Source organism: Anomaloglossus baeobatrachus, chromosome 6 (genome assembly GCF_048569485.1).
Source record: "Anomaloglossus baeobatrachus isolate aAnoBae1 chromosome 6, aAnoBae1.hap1, whole genome shotgun sequence".
In the NCBI taxonomy this organism is placed as follows: Eukaryota; Metazoa; Chordata; class Amphibia; order Anura; family Aromobatidae; genus Anomaloglossus; species Anomaloglossus baeobatrachus.
This window is the reverse complement of record NC_134358.1, coordinates 509,633,694-509,655,402: the sequence shown is the minus strand read 5'-3', so window position 1 is coordinate 509,655,402 and position 21,709 is coordinate 509,633,694.

Here is a 21,709-nt window from a genome sequence, read left to right as displayed (position 1 = left end):
CTTTCCCCACCCACCGGCGCCTATGATTGGTTGCAGTGAGACACGGTGCCTTGGCAATGGCCTTTTATCCCCTTCGGTGGGCTGTTACCTTCTTTTAGGGACTTTGGGTGGGACAGGACCTATAATCCTGGCCTCAATCGCTTAATTAACCTGTTCCAGTAGGTTCTGGTTCCTGGCTTCAGGGTCCGAGTACCCCCTTTTGTGCACGGTTTCCGGTCGGGTCCCCGATGTAGGTACCGGCAGGCTACAACCCTGTCTCGGTCCAACCCGGTTCTGCCGAGCCGTCTTCCCATCTCCTGCGGACGGAGACCACCGTCTGCCTCCTAGCCCGTGGCACCAGGGCTCCTACCCTGGTACCTGTCAGTTTGCTTCAGGCCTGACACACAGGCCTGACCTCCACTCACACTGCACTCTGAAACTGATCTGACTGTTTACTTTCCCGCCTCGGGCTGTCTAAACTCCTCGGTGGGCGTCTCCCAACCACCTGGTTTCGCCCCCTGGTATGTCTATCTAGCCCTGAGGGGGGTGACTAGGGTTTTCTGGTCAGCTGCTGTTACCTGTGAGTGAAGGTGTTGTGCAGGGGCCTATTTGTGACTACCTGGCCTGGCCAGGGCATCACAGGTGGTTGCGTATTTATGTTTGCGTTCTAAGGCCTGGTACAAAGAACCAGACTTGGTTGCTGATGGTGCTTGCAAATGTGCAATGACATGTGCAGAGTGGGAGGCATCCACGCCTGCTTCCTGGACAGGGGATTGGCAAGCACATAGAACAGTAGAAGAGGCAGTGGTTCACACACAGACACTGATTGTCGACCCAGGCATTCGGCCCACCTAGTCAAGTGCTTTTATGACATGTGCCTGAGCATACTGATGGTGGTCAGTGGTTAGGCTCCTACTGATTTTGCTATGGCACAGCTTGCAAATGACCATTCTGTTATTGTACACTTTCTTTAAAAAAGCGCCAGACTGGGGAACACCTAACTATTGCTCTGGGAACTTGTGCATGTGGGTGCTATGAGAAACAGTTGTCCACCTTCTTCCTCTGGCCACCCCAGTTTCTTCCTGCCTTTTGAGGTGCTGTTGGTTCTCTCCCCTTCTCCCCTCTTCTCCTCGCTCTACATGGCACCTTCCCAGGTTGGGTCAGTGACTTCATCATCCACCCCCTTGTCTTCCACTTCCGCACTCTGGTCCTCCTGACTTGTTGACTTAACAAAATCACTTGTTGTCAAAAGTGTCTCATCAACATCTATCTCTTGAGATAATAATTTCCGTTCTCCACTGTTATCTTCTTGTGACTGTGGCTGCTCAAATATTTGGGCACCACTACACACAATATCCCAATGTACTTCTTGAAATGTGCAGGATGAGAGGCCAAAACCAAAAATGGAAATACAAAGTGTCCAAGTGTGAGATCATTTGTCTCCTGGGACTCGCCATGACGGGAGGAAGGAGGATCAGGGTGAGGATTATGGGGTCCAGACTCTTGGTTAGTGATACTGGATGATGTGGAAGACAAGGTGGTGCTTGTAAACATAACTGGAAGCATTATCTGCCACCCAACCGATCACCTGTTTGCATTGTTCTTGCCTCAAGCGTGATGTCCCACACACCCCCTGCAAAGTGGGACAGGAAGCTAGGTTTTGTGGATGAGTGTGTTGGTTGTGCTTTCGCAGCAGGCCCAGTTTTGCCTGGCCAATGGCTAAAGACTCTGTGTGCACCATCAGCAGCATGTCCACTTCCCCGTCCCTTACCACATGCCTAGTGCATTTTAAATTAGGCAGATACTATATATGCCTGCAAACTTTGCAGTATTCATAGGGAAAAGAAAATATGTAGCCCTGAAAAGGACTTTTGTATTTAGGTTGCAGTATAAGTATAGAAGGACTGTAAGGCAATAAACCCTGTCTAAATGCCTTTAGTCCAAAACTATCCCTCCTCCACCAGCTATCCCTACACTGAATGCAGGCAACAGAGAATGAACACTAGAGAACGGACAGTATGTAGCCCTGAAAAGGACTTTTGTTTTAACGGTGTAGCGGTGGTATACAATTACTGCAATACCAATTAAATACTGCTTATATGACTGCTATAAAGTCAGCTCTCCATCCTACATTAACTCTCCTAGAACTGTGTCCAGAGGACAGTGTGTTGAGCATTCCATCACCAGGTCTTATATAAGACTCAATGATGAGATGCAGCTGGCCAATCACAGTAATGCCAGTAGCCCATATTCCTACGGCATTACCGTGTATGGCAGCCATGGTGATTGGCTGTCTAAAACATGCAGTGCGGGCACTCGAGCACCTGCGATGCTCGATCAAGTAATGAAAGTACCTAGCACCCTGATGATCGATCATGTATCGAGCAGTGGCGAGCACGCTCTCTCGCTCATCACTAGGGTTATTATTGTAGAAATCTTGTTTACTTTGCTGGGACGGTAAGATGCTGCATTTTTCATGACAAAATCACATACCCTTACATAGGTCACAGTGCAATCTGTGATCCGCCCCATATAATGCACTGATGTGCTGGATCCACCATAGTAAGAGACACTCTTTGTCACCACTGTACGCTCTTATAAATGGGGATCATAAATAAGGAACTCTTGTGTATTTAATCCTTTTTAAACCAAACAACCCTCTTAAGGTGGTTAAGGATTATGGAAATCCAGTTGTGATAAAAGCCGCATCCTGTCTAGTTGTCTAAGATTCTGCCAGGAAACTGACAAATCCTAAAGGCGCCCATGGACAGAGCTAGTTCGAAGAGCAGCCTGATATTAACCATTTAACCCCTCTTCAGGGATCCGCTGTGACCAATTTTTTTTTTAGTACTTTTGTTTTATTCCTTCACTTCTCCAAAAAGTGATAACTTTTTTATTTTTTCATCAACACACCTACATGTGGGCTTTTTTGTGTGTGATGAGCTGTAGTTTTGAATTACGTTCTTTTACTACGTACTGAAAAAAAGGAAAAAATGGTGAAGAAAGAAACACAACTTTACCATTGTTTCTTGTTGTTGTTTTTACAGTGTTCAGTAAAATTGACAAGTGAATATGATTCATATTTTTATTATATTTTAGTATTAAGAAAATATTTGAAAATTGTAAAAATTTGGTTTGTGTCATCACTTTCTGAGACCCATAACTTTTTTTATTTGTCCATCAATGGAGCTGTCATAATTTTTTTTTTAATGTAGTCAGATGTAGTGTTCATAGGTATCATTTAGGATCAGATATGATGTTGTGATTGCATTTTTGGTGGAGTTGTGGTGACTAAAAATCGACAATTATGGCATTTTAAACTTTTTGTTTTTGTTTTGGTGTGTTAATGTAAACAGGGGCAACAGGGGGCGCTGTAGTCACGGTCTGTGTGTCGTGCAACCCCCTGGCCCTGCTACAGCAGATCATAGGGCCCGTGAACATTTCGGCTTCGTCCACTTACTTGCCACTTGGGGATACTTTGTTTCTTCAACCAAGGAGATGGCAACAGGAGGATTTCTTTTTCTTAAACACAAGTTTACTGATCTTCAGCAGGGTTTCTCATACAGGTTGCAGTCACTTTAAGGCTATGTGCGCACGTTGCGTTCTCTGCAGTGCAGAAAAGAACGCACCCTCTGGTAGACTGGACACTGCGTTTGTAAAAAAAAAAAAATGCATCCACAACGCATGCATTTTGGATGCTTTTTCCATGCATTTTGCATGCATTTTGGATGCATTTTTGACAGTGCGTTCCCCCGGCAATTCAGCTCTGCTACAGCAGACACAGACAGAGTCGCGCGATGAGAATGAACTCGGGTGAACTTCACCTGACTTCATTGTCATACCGCGGCTCTGTCTGTTTTTGGCAGCCTGATTAGCGGTCACCCGTGAAGGACTCACCGGTGACCGCTAATCCTCTGAGTGACTGAAGTGAGCAGCGCGATTAGCGCTGCCATCACTCAGGTTATGGCGGCCAGCTGGAGTCCTCCACCCGAGACCTCAACTCACTACTGCCGCTCCTGTCCGCTTCATGTAGCAGAGCTGGATGCGTCACGGGACCTCCGTGGATTACGTCGGACCTGGAGGGGTATTTGAGGATTTTAATAAAGTGGTGAAAGAGGGTGTTTTTTTTTGTCTTTTATTCCAAATAAAGGATTTTTTGGATGTGTGTCTTTAACTTACAGGTTAATCATGGAAGGTATCTCGGGAAGATACCTGCCATGATTAACCCCTTATTACCCCGATTGCAATTCGGGATAAGCCGGGTAAAGTCCCGGGACTGTCGCATCTAATGGATGCGGCAATTCTGGGCGGCTCCTGGCTGATATTTTTAGGCTGGGGTGCTCCCCATTCTGAGAATACCAGCCTTCAGCCGTGTGGCTTTACCCTGGCTGGTATCAAAATTGGGGGGACCGCACGTCGTTTTTTTTTTAATTATCTATTTATTTTACTGCATGATATAGTCCCGCCCACCTGCGGCTGTGATTGGTTGCAGTGAGACAGATGTCACTCATCATGGGAACGTGTCTGACTGCAACTAATCATAGGAACCGGTGGGCGGGGAAAGCAGGGAATACGTGATGGATTAATGAGCGGCCAGCATTTTCAAAAGAGGAAAAGCCGCCATAGCTTTGTCACAGCCGTGCAGCGCCGCGCTGGTGATCGGGGATCAGTGAGTATGAGAGACGGGGAGAGACTGACCGACGGACAGAGAGAGGGACAGACAGAGCGAGAGACCGACAGACAGAGACAGAGAGAGTCAGACAGAGAGACCAACTGACAGAGAAAGAGACCGACTGACCGACAGAGAGAGGGATCCGACATCCACAGACAGAAATTGACCAACATTGACAGAGACTGAAAAGACCTGCGTTTTGCTTGTCAAAAAAGCATGCGATATGCAACAAAAATGCAGTCCAAGTGCATTTTGGTTGCTTTCTAACCCACATCATTGATTTCAATGGGTGGAGAACGCAGCTACAACGCACAAAAGAAGTGACATGCTGCTTTTTTTTTCCGCAGCGATTTTGGGCATCCAAAACGCTGCGTTTACAAACGCAGCATGTGCATTGATTTTTCGGCTTTCTCATAGACTTTGCTGGAGAAGCTGAGCGCATGCAATAACGCTGCAGTTCAAAACGCAGCGTTTCCGTGGAAAAAAAACTCAACGTGCGCACATAGCCTAAATCCTTCTTTTCTTACCTGTTCCTTTAGCAATTACTTTCAGTCTGTTCCTCTCTTGCTGTGCACTACTGCACGATAACACACTTCTTCTTTACTCTAATAATGATGTCTCTTCTCTTGCCAGAAGACTAGTCCAACCCTGTCCAATACCTAGGGTCCCAGCTCTGCTCTGTCTCGTGTTCTGTGGGTCCCGCGTAACCCCTATGTATGCCTAGCAGGCCCGCCGAAAACGGAAGCTGCTTATAGGGGGACCGGTCCGACCTCAGTACACCACACACCCTGCTCCTCAGGCAGCCATCTTCTTCTCCCTGGACTTTGTCTCTGTCCCAGTAACCTAGATCTCAAGGTCATCTGAGGGGCTAAACCTTTCCTAACCCTTGGTGTACTTGCTGTGAAAATGCCACCAAGCTAACCGGCTATGGCACTCCACCATCATTGTGTATCTACCTGCACCTTTCTAACTCTGTTACATCTTTTCTAGCTATAAACCACTCTGCAGTCCTAACCATCACTGACCTCATATTACCATTTCCCTACTCCTGCTTGTTGTCCCTACGTTGCACTAATACTTTATCTAAGCATTCTCACTCTTTACACAATATAGTCTTTCAATAATAACAGGTACAAAACACATTACACTTTTAAAGTCATGTAAACACACATTAGGGTACTTTCACACTTGTGTTGGTTTTTTTTTGGCGCAATCCGCTGTCTTAGGAAACAGCGGAATCCGTTAACGGATTCCGCTGTTTCCCATAGACTTTCATTGATGACGGATTGTGCCAAAAGTACCTGCGTTGCTTCCGTTGGCCGACGCTCCGTTGCTGAAGCAACGCAGAATGTAACGTTATTTGCTTGCGTCAAAATGACGCCAACCAACGGATTCCGTTGGTTCCGTTAAAATTTATAATGGTTCCCTATGGTAGCGGATTCCGTTGCTAAGTGCTTAACAACGGAATCCGCTGCTGGATTCCGCTAATTTCTACTGAGCATGCCCAGAATGACAAAAAATAAAAAAAGAAAGAAAACAGAGCCGACGGATTTCGTTAGACGGACGCCTAACGGACGCCAAACGGATGCAACGGTCCGTTATTTCACAGGAATCAGCTAACGGATTCCTGTGAAATAACATCCGTTGCATCCGTTGACAACACAAAACTAATGGATGCGTCAAAACGACGCAGCAACGGACCCTGCGGATTCAACCCAACGCAAGTGTGAAACTAGCCTTAGCAATAACTAAGCATTAAATACGACACTGTACCCTTTTGGTCACTAGATGGCACCGGCTGCAATTAGAACATAACCACCCTAAAATCTAATAAAACATTCTGGTTGTGGTCTTCAGAGGGGAGTTCTTCTCACACCGACCACCCCCTTAGGCCGGAGTCACACTTGCGAATGATTGGCATCGCATCACCCGGCACGGCTGCACACTCTCCTGACAGGAGCAGGTCGGCTAGGCTATGCCGGGTGAAGCAATGCGAGACCAGCGCGAGTTACTCGCAAGTGTGACTCCAGCCTTACACTTACAAGACATAAAAAATTATTTAAGGTATTGATAAATCAGACTTTTTCTGGGATGTGGTGATGCCAAATAGTTTTTCTTTTCTTTTTTACTTTTCTTTTATCAATTTCTTTATATTTGAAAAAGAAAAGGGGTTGATTCAAACCTTTATGTTTTCTTTTATATTTCTTAAAACATTTTTTTTTTTTTTTTACTTTTTATGTTTAGTTAGTTCCCTTAATGGATTTTAACCTGCAATTGTTTCATCACTTACACTTTTTCCTGCAATACTTCAGCTCAAACCCTAGGCTTCTTCACTGGAGCACAAAGATGGTGATGAGGGACTTCACTAAACTCCCAACTACCATGCCATCCAATCAGCACACAACAATTGCAACATGGTAGGGGGGGTCGAGGGACCCTCGAATCAACGTGTCACCAAGATCAAGCCACTTAAATGCTGCTGTGAATGAATGATTGCAGAATTTAAGGGGTTAAATAACAGCAATCAGCTGCAACTAGAGGCAGATGTTCGCTGTATAACACATTTGACATGTTCTGAATGGGTTCCACTACCGAGCCCCCTCCATACATCTGATCCTAATATGCACTGGATACCAGGAACGAGTTAAACAAGAGACTAATTGAGCAAATTGAGTTAAAACAACAGGGGTAAATTTGTTCCTTCTACATATGCCACTTGCCAATTTTCAATTTTTGTATACCATGTACGCATAGTAAATGCTGGTTCCGCCAACGAAACATGCATCTGTTTTGAAGACATTCCACTCACCTCTCCATTGAAAGCTGCAAGTGATGGGCTCCGGTTCTGAAAATCAATGTGGGTCCTACTGGTGGGACCCGCGTCTATTATACATTTATGGAATATATGGATGCTAGATCTTTAAAAGTCAGAACGAAGTGTATAAAAAAACAAATAGTATCATAACGTTCACTGATGGCACTCACTAGTATTAATGCCCAAGTGAATGAGTCTACCATTAGAAAAAAGCTGTACCAATTACACTTGTATACATGTGCATTTACACGTGCACACGTTGAGTATTTGGTGCGTTTTTTACCTCAGTATTTGTAGGCAAAACCAGGAGTGGGTAAAAAATGCAGAAGTGGTGACATGTTTGTGACGCCCTGGAAAACCAGGTTGTCACAGAGGCTGTGCGAATCTTCCAGGTGCAGGACTTCATCCTCCTTGGCATACCAACACAAACCCACAGCCAGGTACGCAACATCAGCCAGCAAAGCCTAGTCACCCCCCAAGACAATAGGGACACACTAGTGGGTGGGGCCAGGTGGATGGTGACGCCCACCTAGGGGTTCTGAGGTGTCCTGGGAGGGAACAGAGCAGTTAAGTGGCAGAGGAGAGAGAGAGACAAGTCAATTAAGCTGAGACAGTGAAAGTGAGAGGAGTGAAGTGACAGGGTGGTCAGGGGTACGGTCGCGGGAAACCTTAAGTGGACCGGGGCAGGGTTGTAGACCGCCGGTGCCGACAGCGGGAATCCGGTCCGGAGGCCGTGCACAGACGGGGTTTCTGGACCCTAGGGCGAGGAAAGCTTCAAGCCCCTTTTCAATTAGCCTTCCGGGGACAAGGTTTCAGGCCTTGTCCACCAGAAAGCCCAGAGAGCGAGACGGAAGCCCAACACAGGGGATAGGGCGTCCGCAACCGCCTATAGAAATCCCAGGGGTCAGATCTTGCGGGCCATAGCTCCCAACACATAGAACCACTGGGAGTGGACTTACCTGTTTCAAGCGGAGTAGTCAAACTGAAGACACAAAGATTAAGTGCAGGAGGAAAGGACCCCTGTTTGCTGCACCAGGGTGTGGGACCCGAATATACCCGGCAGAGGTTACCGGTCACATTTGGTTTACCATTGGACTCTGTGTGGATTTCTCTGGAACTGTGAGTACACTACTATCACCCTGTCCAGCCCTGCAGAACACGCTCCCCAGAATTTCCCTTCCCCGCGCACCCGGGCCTCGGGACAACACCTCCCCTACCCGTGGAGGGGATACCATCTTGCTGCCCCACTCCATCAGCCCCGGGCGCCCCATACCAAGACGGTGCCGCCAACCATCACCGCGACCCACAGGTGGCGTCACTGACAAACTTTTCCCCTGTAAATAAACCCCTTTTATTGTTGTTGTGGGCAACGGGCCGCTGTGCGAGCCCCGGATCCGGTCGCCACTCGAACCCCAGCCACGATCCTGGATCCCAGCGCCTCGGGTAGCCCCCCTGACGTGGTTTGCGCCCCCGCCCGCAACAAACATGTTTATATTATACTTTTCCTCTGATTGTTTTAGCTTACAAATACTGAGGTAAAAAAACGTGCTAAATACTCAACGTGTGTATGTAGCCTTACAAATACTGAGGTAAAAAACTTTCCACATACTCAACATGTGTATGTGGCCTTACAAATACTGAGGTAAACAAAATCACCAAGTACTCAACGTGTGCATGTGGCCTTACAAATACTGAGGTTAAAACCTCACAATATACTCAATGTGTGCATGAGGTCTTACAAATACTGAGGTTAATACCTCACCAAATACTCAATGTGTGCATGAGGTCTTACAAATACTGAGGTTTAAACCTCACCAAATACTCAGTGTACACATGGGCTTACAGATACTAAGGTAAAAAACTCATCAAATACTAAACATGTGCACATGGCCTTACAAATACTGAGGTAAAAATCTCACCAAATACCCAATGTGTGCATGAGGCCTTACAAATACTGAGGAAAAAACCTCACCAAATACTCAATGTGTGCATGAGGTCTTACAAATACTGAGGTAAAAACCTCACCAAATACTCAATGTGTGCACAAGGCCTTAAAAATACTGAGGTAAAAACCTCACCAAATACTCAATGTGTGCATGAGGTCTTACAAATACTGAGGTAAAAACCTCACCAAATACTCAATGTGTGCACGAGGCCTTGGGCTATGTGCGCATGTTGCGTTTTTTCATGCATTTAGGCCTCTTTCACACGTCAGTGATTCTGGTACGTTTGTGCTTTTTTTTAAACGTACCAGAATCACTGACATACGCAGACCCATTATAATGAATGGGTCTGCTCACATGTCAGTGATTTTTCACTGCATGTGTCTCTGTGCAGCGTACCCGCGTGTGCGTGATTGCCGCACGGAGACATGTCCATTTTTTTCTGGCATCACTGATGTTCCACGGACCACGCAGTGGTGTGGTCCGTGAAACACGTGCCAGAAAAAAACGTGCTTTTAAAATAAAAATCATTTTTACTCACCCGGCGTCCAGCGATGTCCTCTGCAGCCCGTTCTCCCTGCTGCTTCTGAGCCGGCTCATTATTGTCGCGCATATTAATTATGCACGACACAGCCGACCCGGAAGCAGCTGCTGCGGGGGTCACCGCCGGCCGGATGCTGCACCGCGGGAGCGATCAGCACCATGGAGAGCGGGAGCGTGCACAGGTGAGTTGATTACTAAGTGCAATCACGGGCCACGGAGAACGGAGCCCGGATTGCACTTAGACAACCCACGTGTGCCGTGATTCACGGCACACGGAGGGACATGTGCGTGTTTTACACGCCAGTGAAAAACGTCAGTGTTTTTCACTGACGTGTGAAACGGGCCTTACGCAGCGTTTTAAACTGCAAGCATCCAGAACGCATGAATTCTGCATCCATTCTGCACTCAAAATACATCCAAAATGCAGCTTTTCGGCTGCGTTTTGAAACGCACATGCAGTGACAAAACGTTGCAGAATATTTGTCACTGCAGAACGCAACGTGCGCACATAGCCTTTGTCTACAAACTAAAACTCAGTTATTTCTATGATACCCTGTCAAAGCCCAGTACAATGTGGAACAATAAAATCTGGAGAGATAAATTAGGGTTATTAGTCAATGGTGTCAGAGGACATATTTGGCAGAAAGCAAAGACAGAATTTCAGTAGACGAACTTGATACCATTTGTGAAACATGGCATTGTAAATGTGATCATTTGGGACTGTATCAGGGCCTGGGCAATTACTTTTCACTATGAATTACTCATCATACCAAAGGTTGAATGACGATAATATGAGACCATCTGACATTGACTCTAAATTCACCAGTAAAACTTCCAAGAAATGGCTGAGGAAAAAATAAAATAGGATTATAGATGTGATCTAAATCCCAATGAGTTGCTGTAGATCCCTACAGGAAAAAACGCAGCACACATGGCACAACTCCCAAAAACATAGTAGAAAAATGTAAAAATAATAGCGTAGATCATGAATAGACGTTTTTAAAGGGAAAGTGTCAGTAGGACTTCACTCCCACCCTAGCAATGCCTTTACCTAGAGGGTCCGTTCCTCCATTATTAAGGAATCAGCATTAATATACAAATGAGGGTGATGAGTTATTTGTAGATCTAAAGCCTATTTCACTCCAGCTCTATTTCCCAACCAGCGCCGTCTTCTCTTACTTTACTGACAGCCTCTATGCTGTGTGACTTCAGAATAAAAAGCTGTAAATCAATCAGGAGGAGGCGGTGCTGGGTGGGGAATAGAGCCGGAGTGGCAGAGGCTTCAGATCTACATTCTCAGGAATAGAGGAATGGACTGGCCATGTGAAGGTATTGCTGGACTTGTCTTTGAAAGAGCTACAGGTGCATATAACTAATTTGGAGTGTGAATCCTGCTGACAAATTCCCTTTTACTATAAATATCACTTCCAATGGAAATACATGCCAGTTATTGATTGAATTGTCCACTTTAATCAATCCTCAGTGACATTCAACACTATTTGACTCCAGAGTTGAGCAAAGACCTTTACCTGAATGGGCAATATGATTATTGGATTTGCTTGGCTGTGATCACATTAACAACCTGTCACTTGTCAGGCTGCAGTTCAGCGCAGGTGATCCACAATATTATTACATTACTACACAGCAACCTGGCTATTGATCGTCTCCTAGATCATGTCTGCAGGTTAAGTCTGCTGCTTGTTTCTGCTGTCTAACAATATCAGCTGGTAGAAGAGTTGTAAAACAATAGAATGATAAATGTGCTACACTGCATCCTTTGATTGGCCATGATATCAACATATCTATAAAGTCCTGAAACCAGTCAGAGAACATACTTAAAGGGACCGTCCACCTTCACAATAAATGTTTTTTATTAGTGATGAGCGAGTACTAAAAAGCTCGGGTGCTCGAAGCTCGGGCCGAGCCTCCCAAGATACTCGTGTACTCGGCCCGAGCAACGAGCCCAATGTTATCCTATGGGAGACCCGAGTATTTTTGTGAAATGACCACCGGCAGCATGTAGAAACCCTAAAAATGGCACAAAAGTCTCCGAAGAGTGCTCAAATGACATGGCAACAGCATGGGGAAGACCCCTTGAAGCATTTATCACTCAAAAGTCACAGCTGTGAACAATTTAGTCCGCGTTTTACGGACTCACCAGAAAACCTTCCAAAATGACACCAAAATGAATTTTCATGGCGGAAATGTTAAGGGCACATAACCAATAGTGAGATAGAGCTAATGTATGTTACTTTTTGAGATTACTACATGAAAGATTTTACGTAAAACATTGTGTGGCACTCCGATGTCCCTGAGAAGAGACGTACATAAAGGCCTCTGAGTCTAATGTGCCCATTTTGAGGAAGTGAGTCTTTGTAGTATTTTCCTTTGCCAGGGCAGTCCAAAATTGTGAGGTTCACCAATGCCCCTGCATACAGACGTGCATGATGGCCTGTAAACCTGAAGTGCCCATTGGAAGGAAGTGGGTCTATTGTAGTATAGCCCTTAGGCAGGGCAGCCAAAAATTGGGAGGCTCCACGTTGTCCCTGGATAGAGACGTGCATGAGGGCCTGTAAACCTGAAGTGCCCATTGGAAGGAAGTGGGTCTATTGTAGTATAGCCCTTAGGCAGGGCAGCCAAAAATTGGGAGGCTCCACGTTGTCCCTGGATAGAGACGTGCATGAGGGCCTCAAAACATTAAGTGTCCCTTGTCAGGAAGTGGGTCTTTTGTAGTATAGCCCTTTGGCAGGGCAGCCAAAAATTGGGAGGCTCCACGTTGTCCCTGGATAGAGACGTGCATGAGGGCCTCAAAACATTAAGTGTCCATTGTCAGGAAGTGGGTCTTTTGTAGTATAGCCCTTTGGCAGGGCAGCCAAAAATTGGGAGGCTCCACGTTGTCCCTGGATAGAGACGTGCATGAGGGCCTCAAAACATTAAGTGTCCATTGTCAGGAAGTGGGTCTTTTGTAGTATAGCCCTTTGGCAGGGCAGCCAAAAATTGAGAGGCTCCACGTTGTCCCTGGATAGAGACGTGCATGAGGGCCTCAAAACATTGTTCCCATTTCAAAGGAGCGGGTCTCCTGTCGTTGTAATGTCCATTCTGCAAAGAATGGGCGAAAAAATTTACCACTGGGGGTATACCTGAAACAAAGGCCTAACTCTTGTAACGGTCATCATGGTGGCGCATGAGGAGAAGGAGGAGCAGTCCAGCGATTATCCAAAGTCCAGAAGTGTGTACCCATGGGTGACTGGAGGTACATGGCAAATTCCCGTTACAAACTTTAAATTCCGCTCTCATTTGCTGGTGGTGTGGTGAAGTCTGGCCCAATCCAACCCTTGTTCATCTTGATCAGAGTCAGCCTGTCAGCATTTTCAGTTAACAGGCGGGTGCGTTTATCTGTAATGATTCCACCTGCGGCACTAAAAACACGCTCTGACAAAACGCTAGCGGCAGGGCAGGCCAGGACTTCCAAGGCGTAGAGAGCCAATTCATGCCACGTGTCCACCTTGGATACCCAATAATTGTAAGGCACAGAGGAATGTCGGAGTACAGTTGTTCGATCTGCAAGGTACTCCTTGAGCATCTGGGCAAACTTAGGATTTCTTGTGGCACTACCCCGCACCTCAGGGGCTGTGGTACGTGAGGGGCTGAGAAAACTGTCCCACATCTTAAAGACTGTTCCCCTACCTCTGGCGGATTGGACTTGTGCCTCTCTCGGCTGTACGCCTTGGTTGTCCACTGATTCCTGACCTATGCCGCTAGCGTTTTGTGAGGGGAATGCTTTGCCTACTTCCGTGACTATGGCCTTCCGGAACTGCTGCATTTTGGTTGACCTCTCCGCCTCGGGAATAAGAGACATAAAGTTCTCCTTGTAGCGTGGGTCTAACAGTGTTACCAACCAGTAATGATTGTCGGCCAAGATGTTCTTAACGCGAGGGTCACGAGACAGGCAGCTTACCATAAAGTCAGCCATGTGCGCCAGACTCTTAACAGCCAGGACTTCAGTAGCCTGACCAAGACGTTGACTGAACATGCTGTCCTCCTCCTCCTCCTCCTCATCTACCCTGTCCTCTGGCCAGCCACGCTGAACCGAGGATATGACTGGTGTGCATGTCAGATCCTCAATTTGGCCGGAGATTTGCTCCATGTCTTCATCCTCCTCCTCGTCATAGTCCTCCACTGCACGTTGTGATGAGACGAGGCTGGGCTGTGTGTTATCACCCACACCCACTACTGTTTCTTGCTGCAACTCATCGCGCTCCGCCTGCAATGCATCATGTTTGGTTTTGAGCAGAGACCGTTTTAGAAGGCAGAGTAGCGGTATGGTGACGCTAATAATGGCGTCATCACCACTCACCATCTTGGTGGAGTCCTCAAAGTTTTGGAGGATGGTACATAGGTCGGACATCCATCTCCACTCCTCAGGTGTTATGTGTGGAGTTTGACCCATTTCCCGACGGTTTAGGTGATGCAGGTACTCAACAACTGCCCTCTTCTGCTCACATATCCTGACCAACATGTGCAGAGTTGAATTCCAACGCGTGGGGACATCACACACCAGTCTGTGAGCCGGAAGATGCAAACTGCGCTGAAAGCCGGCAAGGCCGGCTGAAGCAGTAGGTGACTTTCGAAAATGTGCAGACAGGCGGCGAACTTTTACCAGCAGATCAGACAGCTCTGGGTATGACTTTAGAAACCGCTGAACCACGAGGTTGAGCACATGGGCCACGCATGGAACATGTGTCAGCTGGCCTCGCCTCAAAGCCGCCACCAGGTTCCGGCCATTGTCACACACGACCTTTCCTGGCTTTAGGTTCAGAGGTGTGAGCCAGTGATCTGCCTGCTGTTTCAGAGCTGTCCACAGCTCTTCTGCATTGTGGGGTTTGTCACCTATGCAGATTAGCTTCAGCACAGCCTGTTGCCGCTTCGCCGAGGCAGTGCTGCAGTGCTTCCAGCTTGGGACTGGTGTGGAGGGTACAGTGGATGAGGATGCGCAGGAGGAGGAGGAGGCTGAAGAGCATGACATTCCGGAGCTGTAGAGTGTGGGTGAAACACTGACTGAGGTAGGGCCTGCAAACCTTGGTGTGGGAAGGACGTGTTCCGTCCCTCGCTCAGACTGGGTCCCAGCTTCCACAATATTAACCCAGTGTGCCGTCAACGAGATGTAGCGGCCTTGCCCACAAGCACTTGTCCACGTGTCTGTGGTTAGGTGGACTTTGGGTGAAACAGCGTTGTTCAGGGCACGTGTGATGTTTTGTGACATGTGGTTATGCAACGCGGGGACGGCACACCGGGAGAAATAGTGGCGGCTGGGGACCGAGTAACGTGGGACAGCTGCCGCCATCAGGTCGCGGAATGCTTCTGTCTCCACCAACCTAAAAGGCAACATTTCCAGCGCAAGCAGTCGCGAAATGTTAGCATTTAGAACTGTGGCATGTGGGGTGTTGGCAGTGTATTTGCGCCTGCGTTCAAAGGTTTGCTGAATGGGTAACTGAACGCTGCGCTGGGACAAGGACGTGCTTGATGATGGTGTTATTTCTGCGTAGGCAACTGCAGGTGCAGGACCGGAGGAGGCTTGTTCGCAGGCAGCATGGACAGGGGATTGGCTCGCATGCACAACCAGCGAAGACGTAGCAGTGACATTAGCAAGCACTGCTCCTCGACTCTGTTGTACTTCCCACAAAGTCGGGTGCTTGGCTGACATGTGCCTGATCACGCTGGTGGTGGTCAGGCTGCTAGTTTTGGTACCCCTGCTGATGCTGGCACGGCAGGTGTTGCAAATGGCCTTTTTAGAATCATCTGGATCCAACTTAAAAAACTGCCAGACTCGGGAAGACCTAACATTTGTACAGGCACCTTGTGTCGTGTTGTTGTTCCGGGGAACGGTTGCCTGACTTCTGCCTGGAGCCACCACCCTGCTTCTTACTGCCTGTTGGGATGCTACGCCTCCCTCCCCCTGTGCACTGCTGTCCTCGCTCTGCATATCCTCCTGCCAGGTTGGGTCAGTTACTGGATCATCCACCACGTCGTCTTCCTCTTCCGCACCCTGCTCCTCTTCCTGACTTCCTGACAATTGTGTCTCATCATCGTCCACCCCTTGTTGAGACACGTTGCCAACTTCGTGAGAACGTGGCTGCTCAAATATTTGGCCATCTGTACATACGATCTCCTCATGACCCACTTCAACATGAGCTGGCGAGAGGCCAGAATGTGCGAATGGAAACGTGAACAGCTCTTCCGAGTGTCCAAGTGTGGGATCATTAATGTCCGAGGACGTGTACTCAGCCTTGTGGTAGGAAGGAGGATCAGGTTCTGAAATGTGCGGTGCAGTATCACGGCTACTGACACTTGACCGTGTGGAAGACAGAGTGTTTGTGGTGGTGCCAATCTGACTGGAAGCATTATCCGCTATCCAACTAACAACCTGTTGACACTGGTCTTGGTTCAAGAGCGGTGTACTGCTGCGGTCCCCAAGAATTTGGGACAGGACGTGCGAGCGACTAGATGTGGCCCTTTGTTGTGGCAAAATTAGAGCTTGCCCACGACCTCGGCCTCTGCCTGCACCACCATCACGTCCACTTCCTTGTTCCTTGCCAACGCCCTTGCGCATTTTGCAATGCTGTGCTGACGTGTATTCACTAGACTTGGGCGTTATATCAAAGTTTGTGCAAATCGTGCACCTGTACGCTGCCACCGACAGGCACACACGTGCGGTTTTTAAATGCAAGCACGGACGCACTAAGAACCTAACACAGGTTTTAGGAGAAAAAATTTATGACGAGAACTCTGACACTATCAGCCACTGCTGACTGACGTGTATTATACACTACACTTGTGCGTTATATAATAGTTTGGTAAAAACGCACACAAGTGCACCTGTACGCTGCCACCGACAGGCACACACGTGCGGTTTTTAAATGCAAGCACGGACGCACTAAGAACCTAACACAGGTTTTAGGAGAAAAAATTTATGACGAGAACTCTGACACTATCAGCCACTGCTGACTGACGTGTATTATACACTACACTTGTGCGTTATATAATAGTTTGGTAAAAACGCACACAAGTGCACCTGTACGCTGCCACCGACAGGCACACACGTGCGGTTTTTAAATGCAAGCACGGACGCACTAAGAACCTAACAGGTTTTTAGGAGCGACAATTGCTGAGAAGTCTGACACTATCAGGACTGTTTTAGACTGTGTACACCAGCCCCAGATATGATGAAGGCTGGTATACGGTCACCACTAGGAATGGCTATATACCCTGCCTGCCTGCCTGCCTGCCTGTATACTGCTACAATAGTCCTGACAAGGACTCTTTTGGTCACTAGCCTGTATTCCAACCTGGCTATACCCTGCCTGTATAAAGCAACAATAGTCCTGAGAAGGACTCTGCTACTGTACTCCGACCTGGCTATACCCTGCCTGCCTGTATACAACTAGAATAGTCCTGAGAAGGACTTTTGGTCACACTGTTTGCAGCCCTGCTACGGAAATAGCTATAAAGGGCCGCAAACCTTTCCCTGAAGCAGCGACACTCTCCCTGCACTGACTGTCTGGATAGCTGTGAGCAGAGCACAGCGCGCCCGCCGGTATAAAGGCTCGGTCACGCTGTCCAGGCCGGCCAATCACTGCAATTCCACAACTAACAGGGCTGTGGCATTGCAGTGGTCTGCCAGCCAATCCCTGCATGAGGGCTGGCTCTCAAAAGAGCGCCAACATGCAGAAATGAAGACCACGAGTACAGCACGAGTATCGCGAGATTACTCGGTCCCCGCCGAGTAGACCCAGTACAGTGATACTCGTGCGAGTACCGAGTAGTAACAAGCATGCTCGCTCATCACTATTTTTTATGTCTCCAATGAATAGAAAATAAAAATAAATCAACCTTGCAAATAGTCTTGTATTCTACAGTTGGCTGCATGCAGCACATAAGCAGATGTATGTGTCTCCATGGTAACAGACTACAAACAAGCTATGTGTTGTCTGATTCTGCAATCACATTCTTTTCCATCCCCATATTCTTACTAATTTACATGCAGCATGAATGCAGGATCCAACCACACAGGTATTGTGAGACTAAGCTTCATAGTTTTCCTTGAACCGCTATAGATTGGAATCCATCATGTCAGTCACGGTATTGCTAAGTCTATGCGTTATTATCTGGGGATTTTCTGCAGGAAATAAGGAATAGAGCCTATTTATATGATTATATAGCAGCCATATTGCAATTGCAAGTCCTGACCTACAAGTGGCCCTTGTGACCTGGACACATTGCCATATATGAAGCTCTTATTTCAAATTATAAGAGCAAAAGTCAGACATGACTTGTGACTAGTGTTGAGTGGACCCGGATCGGCAAAATCCGGATCCGCACGGTTTGAGCAGCAGATCCGAGTCCGACCCGGACGCGGGATTCCGGGTGCACGATCTGGATCCGGGGTGTTTTTTTTTTTTTTTTCTCTCTTTCTCTCTCGCCGGATTCCGGATCGCATCCGGACTTCTTTATCAACCTGCCGCGGATCCGCCGGACCCGGATGATACCCAGTTCGCTCAACTCTACTTGTGACCATAAAATAGCTCCACCCCTTACCCCCCCAAAAAACATAGATGTTTATATTCTTGTGTGAATTAGTCCTTACAGGGTGAAAACCATATAATCCCATAGGTTATATTCCCCAATTTAGCCTAAAGTAAAACTTGTTGCAAACTAAGGGGGTCAAACACCTCTCAAGAAGGCCATATGTCAATTTTTGTTTGAAGCCATGGTACATACAGCTGCAGAAATAACTCTTCAAGACCTCATCAATTTTCTAAGTAAATATATTCCTATAGGTGCTATATTGCTCAAAAGATGTTGGTAACAACTCATCCAATCCACTCAGGCAAATAAAATTTATGAATGAAATGAAATGAAATTTATTTAAGGCTATGTGCCCACGTTGCGTCGAGGTAGTTGCAGTTCTAAAAGCACCCTTTGGCAGAAATGGTATTTGCCAAAGTTGCTTTTGACCACAAAACGCTATAAATTCGCTTGCGGTTTTACCGCGTTTTTACCGCGATTTACATGCTTTGTCATCACTTAAAGTCAGATGTGTTTTGATGACAAATACACTGCTAAATAAAGTTTTAACATTCAAACACTATGAAAAAATGGAAAAAAAAATTATAACAAATATCAAGATTATGATCTTAAACAAAATAGCTGATTTTATTAAAATGATCAATGTTTGTTAATATTTATGTATAAAATAACGTTAAATTAATGTTTTTCTTAATTTTAATTGTCGGACTGTGTGTGTGTAAAGGGACATATCATGCCTTTAATATAATTGTCAAAAACACAGGCAATTAAATTGTCAAAAACGCTTGTTTTCTGTATCCAAAAAGCATGTAAAACGCTAGAATTTTGATGTAGAATGCGTTTTGCATCTTCTCATTGACTCTAATGTTATCAAAACGCAGCTCAAAGGGCAAAAACATGTTGCTTCTTTAAAAGCTGAGTTTTTGCCCAAAAATATGCAAATTAAAAGCAGCGTTTTGAACAGCATGGTGTGCACAAGAAATCCCTATTTCTCATAAACTTTGCTTGGAAATCAAAACGCATGCATTTTGGCATTAAAACGCTGCAGTTGAAAACACTGCGGAAACACATGTAAAAATGCATCGTGGGCACATAGCCTTATACTTTGTACAAAAGCCTTGTTGGTGATGACAGCTTCAAGATGCCTCCTGTATGGAGAAACTAGTCACATGCATTGCTCAAGTGTGTTTTTGACAATTCTAACACCCAAACACTCTTCAAATCCTGAAGGTCCCGTGGGCTCCTTTTATGAACTCTGAGCTTTAGTTCCTTCCATACATTTTCTATTGGATACAAGTCTGGTGATTGACTAGCCCAATCTAGCAGCTTTATTTTTTTTTCTCTTAAACCAATTGAGAGTTTACTCAGCTGTGTATTTGGGATTATTGGCTTGCTGAAATGTCCACCCTTGTTTCATATTCATCATCCTGGTAGATGGCAGCAGATTTTTATCAAGAATGTCTCAGTACATTTATTTACATTTACAGTTCATTCATTCTTGCATCAATGATATAAAGCTTGCCAGCGCCATATGCTATAAAACAACACCACACCATGATGTTCTCACCTCCAAGCGTCACTGTTGGTATGGTGGTGTTTTGGGATAATATGCAATACCTTTTGGTCTCCAAACATAATGTATATTATGGCATCCAAAGAGTTAAATTTTGTTCTCATCTGACCAGACTATATTCTCAAAATATTTCCCAGACTTGTCTAAATGTTGTGGAGAAATCTTTGAGTGGTGAGTGTTCATACAGAACAAGAAGGTTGAGTGCATTACTTATAGTTTTCTTTAAAACAATTGTACCTGCTGATTCCAGGTCTTCCTGTAGCACTTCACAGGTGGTTCTTGGACAACTCTTTTGATAATTCTTTCCATTCCTCTGTCTGGAATCTTGCTGGAGCATCTGGTCATGGCAGTTTTATGGTTAAATCATGTTCTTTCACTTACAGATTATGACCCTAAGAGTACTCACTGGAACATTCAGTAGTTTAGAAATTCTTCTGTAACCAATGCCATCAGTATGTTTTTCAACAATAAGGTTGCAAAGATTTTGAGACAGCTCACTGGTTTTACTCATCATGCGTTGTTTCTTTTGTGGCATCTTGGTAATGAGACTCCTTTTTATAGGCCGTCAGTTGATCTGATTGACGGTTGTTTAACGCTGCTAGTAAGGTTTTATAAACCCAGATTTAATAGTTTGAGATATGCTACTAAAGCTGCATCTGGACAATCCAACTGAGCATCTTCTTTTTCCTTTGTCACAATACAAATATTTCTGATGAAATTGAATAAGAGAAATCCCATGTTGTCCTATTTGCTCTCTTTGTTCCCATTTTGCAATTTTGCAATCAAAATTTTTCCTTGATCCAGACAGAGCGATGTTGCATTCTATCTTGTTATTAACTGTGGCTAAACAAAACTATCCAGACACAACTCTTATATATCAACTCAAGTTCAGACTGACAATACAAATCAACCTTCTGCCTTTTTTTTTTTTCTAGCTTTTAGGACTCTATTTACCTTCCTATGTAGCTTCAAGGTCCACTGGATAAAGTCTACGATCTTAAGTCATTCATTAAGGTGCTCAGACTCTAGATTCAACCAAAGATGCAGCAGCCAACTCTTGTAGCAAACCATATACCTCCATAAAAAACAAACCGGTGTGTGAAACGCCGAACCGTCGCATTTACAGCTCCTCAATCCCTATTCCAATTATTTCTATTAAAACATATAGGCTATGTGCCCACGCTGCGGATTTACCACGGATTTTGCCACGGATTTGCCGCGGATTTACCGCAGATTTGCCGAAAATCTGCAGCAGCGGCACTTCCAAGCCATTTCAATGGCATTTTGGAAATGCTGTGCCCATGCTGCGGATTTTTCCGCGGCGGATTTGCCGCGGATTTTGATCCGGAAAAATCTGCAGCATGTCAATTATTGTTGCGGATTTTGTTGCGGATTTTTCCCATGCAAGTCAATGCAAGGTGTAAAATCCGCAAGAAATCCGCAGGTCTGTTCCCACAGGCTCTTTTTCCTGCGGATTTGGTGCGGATTTCGCAAACAAATCCGCAGGAAGTGATGTAGGATAGTTCAGGAAGAGGAAGTTTCACCATTTTGTAGTGTAGAGTAGTGGCAGTGTAGTCGTCTTGTGTCTGGACTCTGGA